The sequence below is a fragment of the Rhopilema esculentum genome, chromosome 9 (genome assembly GCF_057945365.1).
Source record: "Rhopilema esculentum isolate cy_ngs chromosome 9, ASM5794536v1, whole genome shotgun sequence".
NCBI classification, from domain to species: Eukaryota; Metazoa; Cnidaria; class Scyphozoa; order Rhizostomeae; family Rhizostomatidae; genus Rhopilema; species Rhopilema esculentum.
The window spans coordinates 7299636-7319691 of NC_142823.1; the positions used below are offsets into that span (position 1 = coordinate 7299636).

General features: G+C 35.2%; 1 protein-coding gene across 1 annotated transcript in view; it reads left to right on the forward strand.

Moving 5' to 3' along the window:
* The first annotated feature begins 4790 nt into the window (after positions 1-4790).
* Positions 4791-20056, forward strand: part of LOC135688782 (neurexin-3b) — a 51386-nt gene continuing 36120 nt past the window's right edge. The window contains exons 1-4 of the mRNA XM_089110370.1: positions 4791-5640; positions 8674-8797; positions 14559-14636; positions 15288-15368. The gene's annotated coding sequence lies outside the window, so the exon portion shown is untranslated. The remainder of the gene's footprint in view (positions 5641-8673; positions 8798-14558; positions 14637-15287; positions 15369-20056) is intronic.

Genomic DNA, 20056 nt, shown 5'->3' on the forward strand with positions numbered 1-20056 from the left:
AATTTTTTGAACTTTTTTGCAGGTCCGGGGTCATGAAATTTTTCAAAAATGACCAAGTCTTCATTTTCATTATATGAGCATGAAATGCACCGAAACTACCCGAAACATTGTTCGGAACGTAAATCAAGCCGTTCTTGGTTGTTTCAAGGAAAACATTTTTTTTGGAAAATTTCAAATTTTTTGAACTTTTTTGCAGGTCCGGGGTCATGAAATTTTTCAAAAATGACCAATTCCTCATTTTCATTATATGAGCATGAAATCCACCGAAACTACCCGAAACATTGTTGGGAACTTAGATTTAGACTTTCTTGGTTGTTTGAAGCTAAAAAAATTTTTTGAAAATTTTCCAATTTTTTGAACTTTTTTGCATGTCCGGGGTCATGAAATTTTTCAAAAATGACCAAGTCCTCATTTTCATTATATGAGCATGAAATGCACCGAAGCTTCCCGAAACATTTTTCCGAACGTACATTTTGACTTTCTTGGTTGTTTGAAGTAAAAAAAATTTTTTGAAAATTTTCCAATTTTTTGAACTTTTTTGCAGGTCCGGGGTCATGAAATTTTTCAAAAATGACCAAGTCCTCATTTTCATTATATGAGCATGAAATGCACCAAAACTACCCGAAACATTGTTCGGAACCTAGATTTAGACTTTCTTGGCTGTTTGAAGTAACAAAAATTTTTTGAAAATTTTCCAATTTTTTGAACTTTTTTGCATGTCCGGGGTCATGAAATTTTTTAAAAATGACCAAGTCCTCATTTTCATTATATGAGCATGAAATGCACCGAAGCTTCCCGAAACATTGTTCTGAACGTACATTTTGACTTTCTTGGTTGTTTGAAGTAAAAAAAAATTTTTGAAAATTTTCCAATTTTCGAACTTTCTTCAGGTCCGGGGTCATGAAATTTTTCAAAAATGACCAAGTCCTCATTTCCATTATATGAGCATGAAATGCACCGATTATTCCCGAAAAATTGTTCGGAACGTAGATTTTGACTTTCTTGGCTGTTTGAAGTAAAAAAAATTTTTTGAAAATTTTCTAATTTTTTGAACTTTTTTGCAGGTCCAGGGTCATGAAATTTTTCAAAAATGACTAACTCCTTAGATTCAAAATACAAGTCTAAAATTCATTGAAACTACCTGCAGTGGTATTCTCAACGTAAATTAAGACTTTCTTGGTTATTTTGAGTAAAAAACATTTTTGAGAACATTGATAATTTTTTCACGCTTTCTGAAGCTGTAGTCTGAAGCATTGTATATATATTATTTCTTACTTTTCTTCAGAGATCTCTTGGAGGCTCAACCAAATGTCAACAAAACCTTTCAGAAAGGTATTTTCTTAGCTTCTTCTGTTGTTTATAGTAAAAATATTTTTTTGAAAAATTTCCAATTTTTGAACTCTTTTGCAGGTCCGGGGTCATGAAATTTTTCAAAAATGACCAAGTCCTCATTTTCATTATATGAGCATGAAATGCACCGAAGCTTCCCGAAACATTGTTCCGAACGTACATTTTGACTTTCTTGGTTGTTTGAAGTAAAAAAAAATTTTTGAAAATTTTCCAATTTTCGAACTTTTTTTCAGGTCCGGGGTCATGAAATTTTTCAAAAATGACCAAGTCCTCATTTCCATTATATGAGCATGAAATGCACCAAACATTCCCGAAAAATTGTTCGGAACGTAGATTTTGACTTTCTTGGCTGTTTGAAGTAAAAAAAATTTTTTGAAAATTTTCTAATTTTTTGAACTTTTTTGCAGGTCCAGGGTCATGAAATTTTTCAAAAATGACTAACTCCTCAGATTCAAAATACAAGTCTAAAATTCATTGAAACTACCTGCAGTGGTATTCTCAACGTAAATTAAGACTTTCTTGGTTATTTTGAGTAAAAAACATTTTTGAGAACATTCATAATTTTTTCAGGCTTTCTGAAGCTGTAGTCTGAATCATTGTATATATATTATTTCTTACTTTTCTTCAGAGATCTCTTGGAGGCTCAACGAAATGTCAACAAAACCTTTCAGAAAGGTATTTTCTTAGCTTCTTCTGTTGTTTATAGTAAAAATATTTTTTTGAAAAATTTCCAATTTTTTGAACTTTTTTGCAGGTCCGGGGTCATGAAATTTTTTAAAAATTATTTATTCCTCATTTCCATTATATGAGCATGAAATGCACCGAAACTACCCGAAACAATGTTCGGAACGTAGATTTAGACTTTCTTGGTTGTTTGAAGTAAAAAAAAATTTTGAAAATTTTCCAACTTTTTGAACTTTTTTGCAGGTCCGGGGTCATGAAATTTTTCAAAAATGACCAAGTCCTCATTTTCATTATATGGGCCTGAAATACACCGAGACTACTCGAATTTAGTGTGACTCAGTTGCAGATTCAGACAGGGTTTCAAGGGTTCTGGAACCCTGTCAAATTTTCCTAAGACGCATAACACCAGTTTTCCCTCCTCGAACAAATGGCAATGAGTCCCAACGAAGTTGGGCTCTTGTACCGCAACCTTTGCCGCTCTCTAAATTTGGTATTGTGATAGAAAGGAATCGTGCCGTAGCCATGGTACTCTTTTGTAACATATTGTATTTTCTAAGAAAGGATCTGTTTTGTAGCCATGACACTCGATTGTCTTCGATTGTTTTTGCCACAAACAAAAGAACCCTCTTTGGACCCACCTGACAAACTCATTGGAACATATTTATACTGTTGACCATGATTTGCAAAGTTCATAGAACTCTTGAAGACGCATAGACAATATATTTATCTATATAGTAAGAACTTTATCAAGATAAAATAAAAAACTTAATATAAGATGATTTCATATGTCATAATTTGCACTTTTTGATTATTGGGCTTGTTTGCTATATATATGACGAGAGGCTTTGTCCATCGTTATTCATTTTTGACAATCTTGGTGAATATTTGCAAATTTGTCTTGTTCGTTTATTATTTGGTAATATTTATTGCATGAATTTCACTCAAATCTTGCAACACTTATTAAGCTTATGTCCTGCTGTAACCAGCTAAAGAAATTTATTAAGGTCCTCTGTTTGACAAGAAATCTAAATCTTTGATATAGAATTCATGATGACAATTCTTGCGGTGTTTTACAGAATTATTTTTTTTACTCACCTTGAAATCATGATGAAATAATATATTATCTTATTAAAACTAATTCTTGCAATTGTGAAGCAAAAATGGGCGTCGCCCAATTTTGGACGAAAGTTTGGGCGTTGCCAGGAAGATATAGGACCACGCCCCTTTAGGAACCCACTTAAATTTTTGTCTCGATCCGCCACTTAGTGTGACTATAAGCAGAGTTAACTGCGCAGTTATTTTTTTGCCATTTGTAAAGGTAAAGAAACAATTGAATTAACACATACCATGGCTAGTAGCTCCTGCTTAGTAGACCTATAGGGCCTATTCATTTCAGGAAATTATAAAGTTTCAAAGAAAATTCAAATTGAGACACTAAAAATGCTAGTTATTAATTGTCTTGGAATGAAGAAATTGAGAAATTCATGCTGGCTTATACATTATTGTGAGTTTTGATGCCTTTTATTTTTGTTCCAGACCCCTAACTTCAAAGTAGAGGGTCTGTGTAATCGAGAGCATTATCGCGTACGAGCTTTTCCCAGGATCTCTGGGAAAATAAATTATGCAAAAAATTATGCGGCATTCACATGACAAAAGTGAACAACAGCGTGAACAGAGCTTAGTTTGCCGAGGCAGTTTACACATTCAAATAGCGAAAAGAAATGTGTGAAAGCTCAAAGTTTCTTTTATTTTGTCAGACAATGCCACAATAATGCCTGAAAGCCTTGAATATATCACGAGGCTTAGATAATTGTCGCCCGGCGAGAGAATGGAAACTCTTCAAAAACCTGAGGATGAATTTTGATCAAAACACACGCTTGTTGTTGATAATTCTCCTCTTATGTGTTAACGAACGTTAGAAAATCATTTTCAAACATCAGAATTTCACATTTCAAACAACAAACTTAGAAGACGTGTTTATAGCAAAGCAATCACTATCATGACGAAAAGAATTGATGAAAAGTACAGGGCATAGGCCTAAGCCTACTGCCTCTCATTGCTAAAAAAATTAGTCCACTCAGTTAGGCAGCCTCATCCGGATCAATGATAAATGTTTACTAGTCTTTAGCAATTTCTACTGTCTGTAAACTTGCGTTTATAACCAACCAGATATCATTTTCTACGGCTTAAGCCAAAGCGTCTTGTTTACTTTTCGGTTTCCATTCCTTATCACTACTCCGAAAGTCATGTTTTCTGTTATCGTAGCCACCAGACCTTGTCCCAAAAAATCTTTCTTTACATTAAATTCAAGCCAAACTAGTAAATGAACATCCTCGTCTACTCAAAGCAAATCGATTGGTTGCCAAGTCAATTTTACTTCGATTGCTGCATGCGGTAGATTCAATCCCCATCAACTGCTGTAAAATCAGTTCAGTTCAGTTCAGTTCAGTTTTTTCATTTTTTTTAAATTCCACTACATACAATTTATCAATAACAAGTCAATCATACATCTAAAATACAAGAAATTAATACAATATACCAATACAAAACATAGACACAAGATAGATTGTATGGAGGGAATTACTTACAGGAGGAGCTCTCTCAGTAGTTAGACTAATCGAGGAGAGAACACCCCCTATTATAAAAGTATCTCATATAAAATTGATTTCTTTAATTGACATTATGATGTTGACAAAACTACTTGATGGGCAGATGGTGACATTTTTGAAATCCACTAGCAAGATTGGCCCACAACCTCTTTAATCTGTTTTGGTCAGAACCAATGAAGTGTCCCAACGAAGATCTTCAACATCAAATAGCAGAGCAGCATTTTCTTCTGCTATAAAACTTTTCTTCTAACAAACAAATCTACATCATACTGCCACGACCGATCAAAATATTAGCGCCTCTTCTTGCATGATTACACAAATCTGTGATAATTATGCAAACAATTCAATTCAATCCTCGTACGCGAATTTGCTCTCGGTTACACAGACCCTCTACTTTCAAGTTAGGGGTCTGGAGCACAGGCTATTTATTTTATGAGTTCCAAACATGACTTCTTCATAACAGAGGCTACGTGTGACAACATCCACTTTGAAAAGTATTGTTGAATTTTCAAAACGATTCTCAAACTCAAGCAAGAAAATGCGAAACTTCCCCCGCACACACGCAAAACAAAAACATTTCAAGCTCACATTGAAAACAATAACACTCATAAACAACAATGCACAATTATCCCTAAGGACCCACAACACACAATGTCAACAAAAACAACGAGCATCAACACAAAACTCACTAACGAAAATAAAACAACATGCTGACTCTCCATGCACACAACAAAAAGTTCACAGATTTTCAGAAGCTTTAACAATCAACAAGTTTTATTTAAAAATTTATTTCTATACGTTATAAATTTTATACATGGGGGATTTGAAATATTTGAACTCATATAGGTATCTTAAAATATGAAATCAATTTTCCTTTTGTTTCGACATAATATTTTGGCCTCCATTATTTCTAGCATTATATTTATAACTGTTAAAAAATGGAAGAAGACTACAAATTGAAACTATTGGAACCAGGTCACAATACACTCTATTGAAGGTTGGTATCATATTGGCTTTGTTTGCGAAAGTATTTCACGTCATGAATGTTGATAAAATTCTTTTTAACCAGAATCAGAAAGTTGTATTGTATTAGTATTTGTTTCTACCTAGCACCCGGAGGTAGTTTTTAGGACACTGAGAAGCTTATGCTTATTGAGCAGTGTCCTGGTCCTTCCTCTCGATGTGACCACACCTCGTGATACCTACGCCTGGAATTACAGAGAGCTGGCAACTCTCCTCACTCTGGATGAAAGTTTGGTCATACCAGGGACTTGAACCACGGACCCTTGGGACTATAGTCAGCGCCTCTAACAACTGAGCCATCCTCGCACCTACAAAGTAATTGAAAACAATGGAGGTTAAAAGTGCTGTATGTTTCCTGAAGAAATGATTCAAACCTAATATCTTGTCAGCTAGGCTCAACCACTTGATATTGATTGGTGGGGCAAAACTCTGGTTTTTATTCTGAATGAAGGGTGCCAGGCCAACAATATATAGATTTGGAGGGATGCCATAGTTTCTGCTACTGATTGTAGGGTACATATTAAAATCTTTTACAGGATGCTGGTTTTTCTTTTATTAATTTGTTTTTCATTGTTTCACTTTAAAGCACATTCATTTTATCTGTTTTTTTAAATGATGTTGTTTCAATTCTTTAACCAGTATATGATAATTCAACTCTTTTATTACTTTTTAATATGCTTTGTAAATACCGTCAAAGCTCTATTAAGCTTCCCCTTTATTTACTTATTTTCGGTTTTTATTCCTAGAGAGGGGTCTTAAAAGAAAGAAGGGCGTATTAGAAAGGGGCAGGCAATATTCTAAGGTATTTTCATCACTGCACAAATGCATAAATTGTGCAATTCAAAACAATGTCGCATGAGTGCGGGTCCCGTGGGTGCGGTTTGCAGATTGGGTTGTTCAGCAACAAACTAATACCCCAAATTTAAGGGCAGATTTCACATCACCAAGACCATCTATGTACCTATTCCCCTCCTTGAAGGGCTTTGAAGGTCGACCCCCATCTTTTTCAAAATTCATTAGCTATAAGAAAGTGAACTTGGACTGATCATCATAGCACCATCGAAAGAGAGAGGGATGGGTGGTGGTATACTAGAGGCTTCAGTACTGAAAGATACTGCGTAGCTGAGTTGCTGAAGTTCACTTAAATGAAGATAAAAAAGACAGGCTCATGCTCATTACGATAAAAATGACTGCGCCAACTCGTTATTGTCTACTCAATATATGATGTCATAAATTTGGTTCATGATATATTGAAATAAACCAGCGAAAGAAGACACAAGCAAAAGAAAATATATGTATTACATTTGAAGACAGATATCCAAAGGAAAATCGATTGGAACTTTTTTATGACTCAACCAAATGCCCCTTTAATAAACTGTTAGCGAGAAACCCTTTTCTTGGTGTATTTGGAGAATTTGTCAGCTTTGAGCTATCACTGAACTGTAAGAATGATTCAAAAGGTGCTCGTGCATCAGTTGCTCCCGATTTGACTTGCGGGAGGTTGCAGAGCAATGCGAAGATATCAAAGATAGTGATCTATAGAAAGGTCAACATTTATCCTTAGAAAAATATGTAAGAAACATCAAGATGATTGAAAAAACACAAAGATGTCACCAATGTTAAATCAAGAATTTTGACATTCAGCAAACTGCAAAAAACTACTTTCAGCACACAACATACCTAAAACTAGTTCAAGAAGCCGTCTTATTCGCAAGAAAACACTTTGGTATATATCAACATCAACTAGGTTTTAGAAGTTACAATATTTTGACTTTATATCTTTCGTTTAGCTGGTGATTGTTTTATACATTTTGATTACTAATTAAATTGTTTTGAATATTTTATCACTGTACGAATTCAGATTCATTGCTGCTTATTTTCCTTTCATCACTGCACAAATTGGTCATCACTGCATCTTATAATTTCAAAACGCCTATGCCTGGAGACGGGGAAATTTTTAATAATTCAATGTAAAAAAATGCTATAAAACAGCCCTTATGCATTATTTTTAAAAAAAAGTTCGTACAAATGTTCTCAAAAATTTCGCTAGCTGCTCCGAAGGTTTCTTAGAATCAATCAATTGTAATAACCTAATCTTCCACAGAGTCAGCAGGATGAATTGATATCTCCTTGGACATCTTCTAAACGAATTTCGGTGGCTTTCCTTTTGACTGGCTTTTAGGTGTAAAATTTTCGTGTATTGATTAGCTTTTACTGATGGTAATGAATTATCATCGCTTTGAAACATGTCTGATTTTTCATGGTATGTTTTGGAAAATTTTTGATGACATAAAATGATTTTTATCACTTTTTATGCAATGTATTGCTCAATTTAATCAACTTAACTTTTGCTTGCTTTTATTGCTCAAAGTTATGTGGTCTGTATGCTGATTAATAAATAAATGTTGCACTATACATATAGTTGGTAATACCTTTAGTATTGATAATGGATTACAATGAGGCAGTTAAAAACACAATAATGCGGCTAATTAATTCCAGACACTGGACGCCATTCTCAAGCTTACAACGTGAGAATTTTAGATCAGTACAAAACACAATATTCGATCTATGTTATGTAGTGAAAGAGTATCTTCTGGAAGAAGTGAAGGAACCTTACCTTTTTGAACTTAGCAATGTCTGAGCAGTCATTTTAAAAGGCCATCTTGTATTATTGTAAAGTGTATTTATTAATCAGACTGATAATAATAATTATGGCGACAAGAAAAGACATTGCAAAAGTAATTTTCTTCAATTGACTCTAATCCATTGACAGCCCAGTATTTGACAAGATCAATGAAATGATTGCTATGTTTATTACTATTTTCTAAGACTGCTTGCATTAATCATATACGCCACCGACTCCCAGCAACAAGTTAACCCCCCCCCCCCCTTTCTCCCCGTCTTTCTTCTCTGTTCAGCTTAACAGAACTTGTCTCCAAAACCGCACAAAGAGACAACCGTTAGTACTGATTACTGAATACTTTATTTCAACTTAACTTTGTTGCAGAACATCCTTTCTCATTCAACCAAAATATGCAACGAAAGAGCTCACTTTTAGCAAAAGAAGAGAGACGGAAAATGCAGGATGTGCCTTTGGACAACAGACCTTTTGTACACATAATTCAAACATAGTAAGTGAAATAAAGATGAATATTTTATTATTGTTTGAAAACTAAAAAACTTTTCGCTATAAAGGTAGCTTGATGTTAATTCGAGAAGGTTGTTGAAAAAATTTTACGTATCATAAAATGAAGGTTGTTTTAATCGTGGAAAGATTCTAAGATAAGAATTGCTGGACCTCTGTTACCTAGGGTAATAGGGCCTAGTTTTGCAGTTCTAGTCGCTGCTATGATCTATTCGGCGATAATGCAAAAAACGGCTGCAAAAATGTTCTTTTTGCGAAACTATTAATACGAAAGACAATTTTCCATCAAATATTCTTGCAAATTCTTCTTTTTACCTGAATGTCATATTCCAAATCTCCTTCACAAAACACAAACAAGCAAAGAAAGTTCCTTCCTATCCCTTAACAGAATCTCAAAGAAGCAGTTGGGAGGGAGACTAAAAGGCATAAATATTTGGTAATGGTGATACCTGAAGCTCTTTTTGAAACTTGCATTGCCTTACCTTCTGTAACAAAGTCCGTCCCAGTGATATTCAATCCTTCTTTGGAAACTAGGAGATTCCCTGATTCTTGGAACTGCAAGATCTGCCCAAAGAACTGCAAGAGATGTTCACCTAATCTGATTACTGACCAATATATCTGCTGTCTGCTGTTCAAGGTTGTTTCGAGTAGACCGTCAGGCTTTAGATCTTTGTTTTCCATATAGTCAAGTCTGCCAAAAACAACTGATAAATGGTACGATAGTATCGAAAATGACTGTACGATACACCCAATCTTGAGCTTTTATTCCAATAACAAGGAGATTATGCAGTTGCAGAAAGTAATTTCTCTTGGTTTCTCTCTTACCTCTCTAACTGGAAACAGTATAGTAAGATTTACGGTACAGCCTCTAAAACTCTTAAATTAGACGTTGGTGTTCCACAATGCTCGTGTCTAGGGCCCCTCTTTTTCTTTGTTTTAATCCTACCTGTCTAAGATAAACGCGATAAACGGTATTTTACGGTTTACGGTACAGTCCCTCAAAATTGAGGATGGGGTTTTACAAGGTTCTTGTCGCGGACCTCTGCTTTCTTGGTCTTTATCCCTTCGACAGAATTATCTGAGGACACTTGACACCTGCATCGTTGAACCCCACCTCCGCCACTGCTGTGGCATAACTGAAATCTAAAAACTTCAGAAGCTTAAAAACAGAGCTGGTAGGATCATAACTATTTATTTTGTTTTATGCTATTTTATTTTTTTTCCTGCTATTTCAAGTGCATCGCTATTTGTAAAACAAGCATCGTTGAATCCTTTTGATTTGTTCCAAAAACATTTAGAGAAACTCAAAACCCTCAGTTTAAAATTGGGCCATTTTTAATGGCTACAAAACTTGCAAGAGAGTCTGCATTAGATAATTGGAACAGGTTAATGCTTACTGAAGTAAGTCTCTATGTAAAGGTCATCCAGTACTAAGTTTGGTCCAAAAACTAAATTTGGTTTGAACAAGTTTGAACAATTTAAAAAGTCAAGGCCATTTGCAGAGGTAAAGTTTTTTAATGTTGTCTTTAGAATGGCAAATATTAAACTGGATCATCGTCTACTTCTATAAGCAAATGGAAAAATCTGATAGTTTTAAGAATGCTAAGTTAATGTAACTGAAAATTCAGATTATTCCCTCTCTTTTTTCAACCAACACTGCCTAGAATTCTTTCTTGGAAAGCTTTATTGCCTCTTGATGTAAAAGCATTTCGTTAAGTAATCAATGGTTTTTAACCATTGCCATTGAATTCTGATGTAGCTGTAATCATAAAAATTGCTTATTGTCTTTAGAAATACAACATAACAAATCATTCAGCATATCGATCTTTTCGTGACTATTTTGAAAGATATATTAGAAATATAGGGGGAAATTTATATATTTGATTGGTTCTCTTGACAGATACTCGCGGTAAAAAATCGATGGAAAGGTATTAACCCTCTTCATGTCGTTCACATGCGAGACGATTTGAATAGCAAAATTTCTCAAATCATTTGCAACCATCTAGATGGATTTTTTGTATGATTGTCCTTATTATTATCTTTGTAGAAATATTCAGATGTTCATAAACTTTTTTAAAAAGTTTCCTGTAGATTTCCAATTCAAAAAAATAATTACAACTGAAAATAATTACCGGGTTCACTATCCAGGTAAAGATGTGCAAAAAAAGCCGCTACTGTGTAAACAAAAGGAGTTTGTTTTCACTTTACTCCATTGGTAACATTTTCAATAGGCAAGCGGCACTGATTGGTCAACCTCAACAGTCACGTGCTCGTGTTTCTGATTGGCCTATTTCGATCCACAACTGGGTATATATATTTCCTAGCGTAGAGTTTTCGGTCTATGTTCTGACGTTTTAAACTCTGAAGAGTGTCAGACGAAAAGCTTTAGTTTACTAAATGTTTGCTTTTTTCAAAGCCATTTACAAGTTTTGTACCACCGAAAGATTGTTAACTCTATCTTTTTACACAATGGCGGCTTTTTCGTTTCTATGTAAAATATAGGCTCCTGTAATATTTGACATATTGGAATGTAAAATGAGAAAACTTCAGGCTTTATTGTCTATTTGCAACCGATGTGAGATTTCCTTTTTTGATTAGATACAAACACGGTCCAGCGATGGGCCATGTTACAAATAACATGATATTTAAGTTGGCCATGCTACATGACGTTAAATGAGGTTCTTTCTGGGAGAATGCTAGTTAAATGATATTATGTTGAATTTCTGAACCCGATAGAAAGTCAAAACAACTTGGCTTTTATATATTTATTTGCTTATTATTTCCAAGCGCATCATTTTCAATAAAACAAAACTATAGCAATAGGTCTATTGTAGCAAGACTTGCCAAAGTTATGTCAAAAATTAAGTATGTTTTGCTAAGCTTATCTTTGCTTATTTTCTTATTGAGAACAGAATGTATGTCCATTAAGTTTTCAATTATGTGAATTAATTATATTACTCTTTAGACAGTAAACATTTGTTGATAAAACAATTAGGGATTAAACATTTATTGAACTGATTCTTCTAAGCAAAATAATATTAACAATGCTCAACTTTTAATTTTGTTTTTATTTTTTCGTTAGTTTCCTTTAATCTCTAAGAAGTCTAGGAAAGAGTTTTGTAAAGAACACATAAAATGTGTCTCGCAAAAATTTTATGTAAATATTCTCAGAGCCTGGATAGCTGAATAGGAAGATGGTTTTTCGATTTTAGAAGTGTACCATTATGCGTCAGCCTCTTTTGTTGAGCCCTGGTTAGACTTCTTTGTTTATTTAAAGTTAGGAGATTGATTATTCTCAAAAATTTCCTCATATGTACAATGCAACTCGGTTCTATCAACGTTCCTCTAGCCTTGTACCAATGTTCTTCCAATGTTCTTCCAGCCATCTACCAATGTTCTACCAGCGTTCTTCCAGCCTTCTATGGATGTTCTACCAGCGTTCTTCCAGCCTTCCACCAATGTTCTTCCAATGTTCTTCCAGCCTTCTATGGATGTTCTACCAGCGTTCTTCCAGCCTTCCACCAATGTTCTTCCAATGTTCTTCCAGCCTTCCACCAATGTTCTACCAATGTTCTTCCAGCCTTCTACGGATGTTCTACCAGCGTTCTTCCAGCCTTCTATGGATGTTCTACCAGCGTTCTTCCAGCCTTCCACCAATGTTCTTCCAATGTTCTTCTAGCCTTCTACCAATGTTCTACCAATGCTCTACCAGCGTTCTTCCAGCCTTCTACGGATGTTCTACCAGCGTTCTTCCAGCCTTCCACCAATATTCTAGCAATGTTCTTCCAATGTTCTTCCAGCCTTCTACCAATGTTTTAGAATATTTTTTCCAGCGTTCGTTGAATAGGTTTTTGTCCTTTGATTTTTAGGCCACCTTATGATATAAATATTGACAAGATGTTAAACGTTATATTAAAGCGGGAGAGCCTTACAATAATGCATTTTCCTCAGACGTTGCTGAAACTGAATTTCTGCTCTGTCTAACCTAAATACCCGTCTACAAAGCAATGTCAATTATGTATAAGAACCCAACCATAGTCGTAGTACATGTTTGTCATATTTTTGAAGGCGATCGCATAAGCCATTTTTCAATCAAAATTTGAGCAACAAGCGAGTCTAATTCTACCCATATGCTTATTGACTGGCTATTATCGATTGACAGGTGGCTTAAGCCACTTTCATATTTGTCGATTGCTTTTAAGTTAAAAATGCTACTTTTTGAAAACTTATTTTGCAAATTGGGCCTAACCGAAAAGGAGAAGCTTTCCTGCTTTCTGTAGATCCTAGTTCAAAAATCAGCATGAGGTGTAAGTCATGACACTGCTCATTTAGCATAGCCTCTTAGCATGCTGAATCCTATCTTGGTGACACAATGAGAACCATCTAGGACCTTTACAATAAAGTCTAAACGATCAAATTACATCGCCACTACGTCGCTCTATGATTCCGCGTCGCCGGCTTTTGACGTTCTTGTACCTAGGGTAGCATTGGGGGAAGCATTCTGAAGGGAGGCGAAGTCCCGAAGTCCAGGATCTGGTAGCGAGGGTAGATAATAGTTAATAAGGGAAAGAGAGAGAAATTGAAAAATGAGGATATAAAAAGCTAAAAAAAAGAAAATAAAAGAAAATGGCTTTGAAAAAAGCAAACATTTTACGACATACTAAAAGCTTTTTCATCTGACACTTCTTAGAGCATAAAACCTCAGAATAAGGTTCCGAAAGAACACGATGGAAAATATATACCCAGTTGTGGATCGAAATAGGCCAATCAGAAAAACGCAAGCACAAGACTGGTATAGTTGACCAATCAGTGCCGCGAGCCTAAAGAAAAATTAACATTGGATGCCAAGAGAGAAAACGAACTCCTTCTGTCTACACAATGGCGGCTTTTTCGTTTTTATGTAGATCGACTCCAAAACTGCTAGATGGAACGACGACTGGGCTCTGCCAATTATCCGAAACATGTCGTCATTATAGAGTTTGTATAATCTGGGTTGTCTAAAAGATGTTGACCAATGGCAGAATCACTTGTTTTAACAGTGTTTCTAGACCTACAAGATCGAGGAGGCTGTTCTATTTAAGAGGCAGTTTTGTATCTTATGTTGGAAGGAACATGCTGTTTTATCCTATCCCCCAATCTTTGGGTTGTGCGTCCTACGTAGCCAGAATCACACTGGCACGTAAATTCATAAATGACTGAACTTTTTTGGCTGGTAGGAACGCAACCCTTTTGAATGGATAGAAGGGCTCTCCTAGTGCTGTAAACAATCCGAGGATTGACAGCAAAGAAACATTTGGTTATGGTTGCCCAATCTGACTCTCAAATCGCAAGGAAGTGTTACCAATCCATGGTAGTTTCAAATAAACTGGGCACTTTTGCGGACCAAACTTTTGAACAGCGGAAAAACTTGCGATCTTCTCCTTAGTATCAGATAAAATGACGTCTTCTGGATAGCCGTTGTCCAGGAAGATCGTTTTGAGATTTCGAGCAGATCATAAGTGCCTTATGTACTGATGTTTTGACAAGGTTGACTTTGCGTTGTTTTGGGCAAAATAAATGTTTGCTTTTTCAAAGCCATTTTCAAAATTAAAGAACCTTAACTATTAAACGCATATTCTATTTATCTTTTTAATGTCAATTAGCGCATATTCTCTTTCCTTTGTTTATATGCAAAACCCCATAATATAACAAACTTTACCAACCCCTTGATATATCTACTTCTTGAAAGCAAAAATCTGCTTACTTAGACAGGTATGGTTTTAAACAAAAGGAGGACGATGATGTGGGGATAAAAAGCCCAAGGTGATTGGTTTAATGGCTCAAAGGTATGTAAACGAAATGTAACTAAAGGTAAGAGCCCTAAAAATATGGATTAATTTGATGATGAAATTTCATTTTGATGATGAAATTCCTCAAACAATTTATGGAACATTCTCTTGCTAGAAGCTAGCTTTTTATCAAGATGCCTCGAGCGGGTCGAAAAGCTTTGTGTCAATTTCGAAAAATAAACAGTTATTTTTAAATGTCTTAAACTTTCAACTTTGGCTGCTTGCCTCTAGGTCGTTCCCGTTATCACTTGTATTAACTTTGAATCTGAACTTAATGTCATCATCTGGTGTCGGCCAGGCCATTCATTTCCAGCAGATATCAGTGAATGACTGAATGAACGTTGAATCTCATTCAAGCTTACGTAGTGCACGTAATTATGTTGCATAGACCTTGTGTTATGAAGAAGGTCATTTTGACAGTTTTGCTTAATCTGATGTGTATCATTACCTCAGGTAAATGCTGCAGATTAATTGCCAGAATGCAGCTGTAACTATTTTTGTTGCAGGAGACTTGCAGTTACAATTGCAAATCTTGTTAACCAACTTGCGTCAACAAATGTCCGTTGTTTCTGCATTTGAGGTCTCGCTCAATTTGAATTTCACAATAACCGTTAATCGATTGTTTCTTTTCATCCAATTGACATGAAGGTCTCAAGTACTGCAGATGTCAGACTATTGTAGCAGATTTGATTTCAAGCTCATCGTCTTCGCGGTAACATCAATGTTTTGGTAGGCGCGTTTTCATTAATTATTACAACTTTCTTTGTCTATCTTGATACTTTATCGATACCATCAAGTTTATATAACATATTAGATCAATTCAATTACTTAGAAAACTTGTTCCAAGCATTTCTTTTCAAACCACTTTCTCGCCAAACTGCAACTTCTGATTGAGTATTTATTTAAATTTCCTTGGTGTAAATTTCTTCTTCTAAATTTTCGCTAATTCAAATAAACTCTATCAAATTTTATGTCATTTAACCTACAGATTTTACATAATTTATTTATATACTTTTATAAACATATTTTGCTTGTTCTTTACAATTTCGCCAAAACTAGCTGAAGAAAGAATCAATTTTTCCATAAAAATATTAAACTGCACTATTTTGTTGTATAATTCGCACCTTCGATTGCAATTTATGATTTTAAAGATGAATTTAGGTTTATTTCCACTTGCCTAATGAAAGAAAGGTGAATAGATGAAAAGAAAGTCGAATAATCGACTATTAGAGTGCTTTTATAAACATGTTCAGATTTCCAGAAAACCTTTTCGAATAGTTTCTGTGTTTGTATCTGTTAACTTTTTGTTATCCCAAATGCTTTTTTATCCATATGGTTCTTTATCCATTCATATCTTTATTATCCATTCATATCCCAAATGCTGCTGGTTCTTTATCAGCCTTCCAAATTTTCATGTCTCTTTCTCTAACATACAGACTTTCATAAAATGTTTTTTTGAATCAAACTGCATAGTATGATATATCAAGCAACATTTTTAAACAGCATAATTCCAGGAAATCTCATAACAGTTTAGCTCGCAAGTAATGCTGTTTTGGCTTGATATGTTTGAGTTGTTGTTTTTCTTTATCTAACGATAATGGCAATCCCTTTACATGCTTCATCTCATCTTTACCGGCCCGGTTTTTCATTCTGTGGATGTCTTCTGGTCTCTCGGGGTTGTTCAATCATATTCGCCGGGCCTGTGATTTCCTTTGCCTTGCATTCCCTTGAGTAACCCAAAAGCATAAGGGTATTGCGGATAGAGTGGACCACACCTGTTTGAATGCATGGCACGATGCAAGCATGTCCTGTCTTCAAAAAAGCGGTTGGAGATTTCAACAGCTCCGTTGGTATATGTCTTTTTTTAAATAATAAAACTTAGCTTGATATTAACGATACTTAGCTACTGCTTTAATGATCTTACTAAGCGTAAAACTCGAAGTAGCAACTTAAAACCATCTTGTTCTACACACCAAAGGCGTGTACAGCTCTTCTCTACTGCATCGAGCACTTTATGACAGACCGGTAAACAGTTATTCTTCATGTAGTATCATTAGGTTTTGCATCTCGCTTGGCTATTTATTCTATAAGAGAGCTTCTTCTGAGGGAATTATTGATTGATTGTTATGTTCCCCCTTGTTAGCTTTTAAATGATTGGTTGTTTTGTAGTTTTTTGTTTTTATCGTTTTGTTCATTAAGTGTTTATTTTTATGTATGTGATGTAAAATGGATTCCTTACTTGGGTAGATTTTTTTGTAAATTGACATGGCACTTGCAACGGGCTCGAAAGGTGGTTTTAAAAATTCGCTTGTTTTCCTGGTACAGTTTCAAGGAATATTGTCACATTGCATTGTACAGCACACAAGCTAGTATATCTATGACACTGAGGCATTGCGATCTAATCTTGCTGGATATATTATAGTGTTGATATCATTTTCGCCTTCATTTAGATATGTGTCATTTATCAGCTGCACTTTATCCATTCCTGCTTTTTAAACATGCAGAAAAATGCTTCAATAAAATATATTGAATAAAGTAACAGTTTATTTATTTCGAAACATAACAAAATTATCAAAGTATGATTTGGTTGCTAGATTATCAAACTATCTAAACTACACGTGTATCTAAGACATTGATAATATTTACGGATTTCCAGCAATGAGAAGCATCATAAATGAATTTTCACCGATTAAAATTTCAAATTCTACCTAAATCTGTTTGTTTATTTTAAGATCTAAGCAAGTATATTTAATAGACAACCTGCAAATCAGGATTATGCAGAATTTTTACGCCCATCTCTTAGAGAAGTGTTATCCAAAAACGCCTACATCATTCAAGCCGCACTGATAACAAGTCAAAATAGTTTGAAAATGTTCAATAACTGAGCAATCATCAAAATACTGCCGAAATCAATGAAATCTTCTTATCAAGAATTTTTTAAAGTTTGATTAATTTATATGTGAGTAGTTCTAACATAAATTACTCAGCAACGATATAAGGCTTGCAGTATGAACTGTCGAAAGATAAAAGAAGCAATCTCCCCGAAACGCCGGGAAAGTTTTTTAGGGTATGAGAGCGAATTGAGAAAATTGACTAAAAGAGTCGAAAAAAAAGAAATTTCCTTGTTCGCAATCTATAAAATGTTGATGAAAAGAAGCGCTGAATGAAGGATTTTAGGTGTCTTTCCTTCCACATTTTCTCCTTAACATTTCACCAAACCGTTTTCTAAGAGACGCCTTGGCACACAGGGCTAGCGATAATTATCCCATGCAACCCCAGGCTCTGGATTCCAATTAGGGATTTTTTTATGAAATTTCCATGCAAAATGACTCCTGTCTATAATGGTTGGTCACATTTGCTTTTTGGAGGCCTAGCGTATATCCTACCAGAATTCTTTTTTCTCCCTTTCTGTATCCCATTTTACCCCCCTGCTTAGGGTGCATGTAGCACTACGCACATTCAAGTGCATGCCTCCTTGTTGCTAAATAATACCTCAAGTGAAATTAAAGCATCTGATTACATCTTACTTGTTTTTTTGGTAAGGAAATCCTGTCAGTTAATTCTGTTTACAGCGGGCTCTGAAGTAACTCATGTTTATTTCACCTGGTATTAACTTACTAGAGCTAGTAACAAAAGTTAAAAGCAGAAAAGTTGCATTTCAGTCAAGTTATTCGTTTATTTTCTTAATGATTAACAGTTCTTCCTTAAATATTTGTAAGCGAGGCCTTTCATTTTTAAGCAGCAAGGTACTTCAAACCTCTTCTTGTCTTCACCCCCAGTTGAATTTTGCATTGTTTCCAGCTATAACCACCTCATTAGCTATAAAGGACAATGCCTGCCAAATGTCTTGGAACACTAACGTCAGTTTTCAAAGGCAAGTTATCAACGACATTAAAGCTTAGAAAGACCTTTTTTCCTGTGATTTGTAGGATGTTTGTCGTGGAGGAGGGGGAAGTAGAAGTTTTTGGGGAAAGAATTGAAGAAAATGAAGCACAGTGAAAACCATTGGGTGTTCCAAGTACTTTTTCCGTATTCTTCGCCACTTTCTTTTTTGAAAATCTTTCAGTTGCCCCCCCCCCCCATGAGTGCAACCGCCCCCTCCCAAAAAGCGGGTAGTAAAACAGTAGTTCAATTATACGACGGAAATTCGGTTCTCCTTGTTATTAGAATTTTTACACGACATTGAATTGTGACTTGTGGAAGCAAATACAGATGTCAAATGAAAAAGCATTTATGCTGTGCCACTTATCCTCTCCATACTCTTCCGTTAATCATAGATTTGGGGCTTTGAAGGTTTACCGAACAGCTGAGTTCTTTGATTATTAATAGAATCTTCCATTCTTATGCTTTGATTTATAAAGCCCTATTCAAATCTAACAAACGTAAACTGATCTTAAATTAAATGCTGAATTTTTTTTAACAAACTTTTGGGAGCATAGTTTCTCTGAGTGAAGTTTTAGATCGCTCACATTTCGATATACAACATATTCAGAGTTTAGGGTGGCGCTAGATAACTCCATTCAGCCCTCAATACAGCCCTCGATTTTGTTTAAAACGGAGTCAAGCGACAAATTTTGGCTTGTTCTGTTATTTTTTCTCGCTAAACGCTTTGCTTCTTGCTACTCATGCTCTCGGCTACCTTGTTTATTGTAAATGTTTTGAAGTAAAGTTATGCTTATGATCTTTTTGATGATTTTTTAACTCTTTCGAGTTGTCTAGCCCATACCTGTCGAAATCTTGGCTTTTTCGAACTTTTGGTCAGCCTTTCCTCTACAGATTACTTCTAAATCAAATAATTCTTTGAAGAAGCTCCAAAATATTGTTTCTTTCCCGTTCCATACCTTTTTTCTTGATAAAACAAATGCAACATCAGCGAGATTTTTATCAGTTTTTCTTAACAGTTTCAAATTCACTAGTATATGCTGACTTCTGATCATGACGATGAGAGTCTTCCTATGGCTCAAGCTACCGACGTGTAGATATTCATTTGTTGTTGTGAATTTTTTGTATCACTATTAACACTTCAAGATCCTGTTTCACTTTAGACAGCTTTCAAACTCTATAAAAACGAACAGGCATCTAACAGTGGACACCACCTTAAGGCAAACACGTTCCACCTACAAGCAAACAATCTCATTCCATAGTTTCTCCTTTAGGGCTCGAGCCTCAATGATATGGACAAGGACAAAATCCTTGAACAAAAACAGGGGCTCCAACGAAGAGAGGCTGGGGGGCCATGCCCCTTTTTTTGCAAAACAGTAAACCTGTTTTAAATTTTGTTTATGATTATTAAAATCACTCTTGCCCCCCCCCCCCCTCACTTTCTCTCCTGCTTCGGAGCCCATGTAAAAGAGATTCGTTGTGTGGATTCTCTGCACATTTTTTCAGCTTCACTCTTAATATATGGGCCTTTCTCC